We start from the raw sequence: 3,777 nt of genomic DNA on the forward strand, positions 1-3,777 counted from the left end.
AACATAGCAAAAGAATGAATTTCCCACTATGATTGATGAAGAAATGACAAGCAAGTTGAAGGTTGTTCCTTTATCAAATAATACGAGGCATACATATGACTTGTCAAAGGACATAAAGGTGTAACTTAATGACAAAATCTCAGACAAACACTTCACTTTGAAGATGGATGAAGCCACGGACAGCAACTAAGACTTTATTCTGCAAACACGTTACGACTGGACCACTGCAAGCAATATTTACACTCACTGATAGCTATGTTAACATTTTAAGACCCCAGTTCAAGGGGCAGGTGGTTGCATTTGCGTTACTATGGTAACTTCTATGCGACAATACACACATGCTATATAACCACGTTACTGTAAACCTCAGCTAAAAGCTCAACCAACCGTGGATAATTCAGTAAAACAAAATACTATTGGAACAAACTTAACAGCGTTTGAAAGCTGTATCATCGCTAAAACTCAGGGAACAAAAAGCTTTATTGCTAGTTGTTATTTTGGATATTGGTATTTTTCTGGTAAGCCTCTCAAGCCCAGGGTTCAAGAGGTTAAAGAGGTCCATGTGCACGGATGGGTTCAAGCGATGGCTGGCTAACACTACGTTTCACCGGATGTGCAGTGCGTACGCTGTACGATACACCAAGATTGAAGATTGAAGACATTAACACCCCAATGTAACCATGGCCATCATTGCCAAAGTAAACTACAACAACGACTACAACAACAACCTTTTTTCCAGCACTGGGCAAGGTAATGGTCTCCGCCCACACAGCTGTTCTACTCCACAGCGAGCACTGGTGACACTCACGTTTGAAGGTTTATAGCAGGGTCTTTGAACTGCAAGACGAGATCTGTGTCTTTGGGCGAGCAGCATAGCGATCTTACCCATACATTTGACTGTGAGTAGGCATGGCCAATATACCAAAGATATTCAATAGAAACAATATGATAGATATTTAAATTTTACCTCCCTGTCACAATAATGCATATTGATGATGCAAGAAGTGCAAAACTGAGAGTGACAAGCACTGAAAAAAAAACATGTTGGATTTACTTAATTCAATAGCGGACGTTGGTTGTGCACAGATGATTTGCTTTGGTGGCAACTTAAACAATTGAGTTGAGTTAATACAATTGTTTCATAGTAAATAAGCCTGTGTAGTTTAGGTTCATACAATATGTTTAAGTAAAATGTGTTTTGCTTAAGTAATTTGAGTTCTAGTAACATTTTGATAATTTTATTCCATTTTTCCACTTTATTCCAACACTATTCAATAACTTTCGTCTAATACTATTTTTTTTACTTCAATACTATACTTTTTGTTTCCTCTATAATACATGTTTGTACTATATTTTGGTGTCTATTACATGATTTACAAGTAAGAGCCTTAAAACAGATTGTATTGTTCTTTTCAAAAGTGCTTGTACATAACCAAGAGTAACGTTTTAAAACAAAATGTCTAAAGTAACAGCTGGTAAAGAACTGAACTGGCATTCGTGCTACACTGTAAAAAAAAATAAATAAATAGTGACTAAATGTCAGTTTGGCCGCACGGTTGCCTCGTGGTTAGCATGTTGGCCACACAGTCAGGAAATTGGTTTTGAATCTGCTTTGGGCATCTCTGTGTGGAGTTTGCATGTTCACCCGTGCGTGGGTTTTCTCTGGGTACTCCGGTTTCCTGTCATATTCCAAAAACATGCAGGTTAGGTTAATTGGCGACTCTAAATTGTCCATAGGTATGAATGTGAGTGTGAATGGTTGTTTGTCTATATGTGCCCTGCGATTGGCTGGCGACCAGTCCAGGGTGTACCCCGCCTGTCGCCCAAAGTCAGCTGGGATAGGCTCCAGCATGCCCCCGCGACCCTAATCTGGATAAGCGGCATAGAAGAGAGGATGGATAAATGTCAGTTTTTCAATGTTTTATCAACTCAGTCATGGCGTAGAAATTAGATGTTTTCTGTTGAAAAAAAGGTTACAGGCAACCATCTTACGAGAACAATACAAAGGTGAAGTTCAACGCTTCTGTCAAAATGAAAGTTAATAGTAATTTTAAACAATTCAACTATAGAAATAATTTGAAATGAAAAACCTTCGTTACCATTGCCATTCCAGCAATCATTTGTTTGAATGTGCAATACGCTTCTATAAACCCACTAAGCAATTAACGTCAATCACTAACAATTTTTAGCCCAATCAATGATAAAATTGAACACTTTCCTCAAAACCTTTATTCAGCAATACAGTAGTGTAATAAATTCCAACACTGACCTTACTGGGACATCTCATTTTAAATAGTATTCCTAAAAGTGCTCAAAGTTTTTCACTTAAATTCAAATAAACTAAGCCTCCCGTGTCACAGGGCAAATTGAAACCGTACAGTTCAATTTCTTCACTTTAAAAGATGAACAGAATCTAAAATTGCTGCCAAAAAACCCCCACAAAAACTGGCCCTGTTGACACGACATGTTAAGTGAACAATGGTTGAAGCAGATTTATACATTTACTGACAAGTGTTTTTCCTTGATAAAGTCAAAGGCTTATTTCGAGAGTTGAGTCGCATCCAACTCCATTACCAACTTTTGTATCACCTCAAATGTGAAGCAGAGTTGAGGAGGGTACCTGATGTTCAAGATGTACAAAAGTCCAAACAGCAAGGCTGTTGCAGTGGCCACATTATCAAGGCCTTGAGGTACCACTACACCGTCGACTAAGACTCCAATGTTTGTTTTCTCAATGGCACTCAATCATGTCCTGTTAAAGACATCCAGATAAATAAGTGACCTTTCTTAATACAAACACACACACACACACACATATACTGTATTTACATACCCTCCCTGCAGCTGCATTCAGAGTACGCCCTCCAAAGGGATACAATCAATATCATGAAGGGGGGATCAAGGAGATGCGGGAATAAAGACCACCCTGACAGAAGCATTTTAAAACTTGTGATTTCCTACCTCCTCTCCTGTTTTTTTTTTTTTTTTTTTTTTTTTAAACCGGCAGCATTTGTTACAAACATGAGGGTCAGATATGCCATGGCTGCACGTTCCTCTTTAGTGCCAAGTTACAGCACATGACGTTTATCCATCTTTACCGTTTATTTTATTCACGATTTTCTGTTTTTCATATACAGCACTCTGGTCCGCTGAGGTTGTTTTTAAATGAGGTCTACAAATACGTCTGACTTGACTAAATAGTCCAAGTAGGCTGACAAAGCCAACTGTGTACATTTTGTAATATAACAAAGGCACAATCTCCTCGCAAATAACACTCGCCTTGCACTCCCGCACCAAGGTGTTGGGATTCTCATCCATAGAGATGCGCAGTGCTTTTATGAGGGACTGCCTTCCAGCATTGGTGACATCCTAAAGAAAAGAGAGAAATTTGGACCCATATTTCAGCAGCATAGAAGAAAGTGATCGAAGACAAACATTCTAGACTTTTTTTTTTTTTTTTTTTACACAATAATTTAAAACTACCTGTTTGGACCTGACGTATAAGGCCTGGACTTTCTATCATCTCCAGAGATTATGTAAAAAAATATGTACATTTCTCACAGAGAGACAGTGAATGCATATGTAAATTGAAAAAGGGTCCTTTCAATGGAATCAGTACACACGGGTAAAGGGGTAGTTAGGATTTTTTGACAGTGACGGGATGAATGGGGGGGGGGACTCTTCAACACCCTTCATGTATATTTAACATTGTATCGTGACTCTCAATAAATGAATATACATTTAGCGGACATTTAGAAAATATTCATTGAGAAAATC

This window comes from Dunckerocampus dactyliophorus, chromosome 11 (genome assembly GCF_027744805.1).
Source record: "Dunckerocampus dactyliophorus isolate RoL2022-P2 chromosome 11, RoL_Ddac_1.1, whole genome shotgun sequence".
Lineage (NCBI taxonomy): Eukaryota > Metazoa > Chordata > Actinopteri > Syngnathiformes > Syngnathidae > Dunckerocampus > Dunckerocampus dactyliophorus.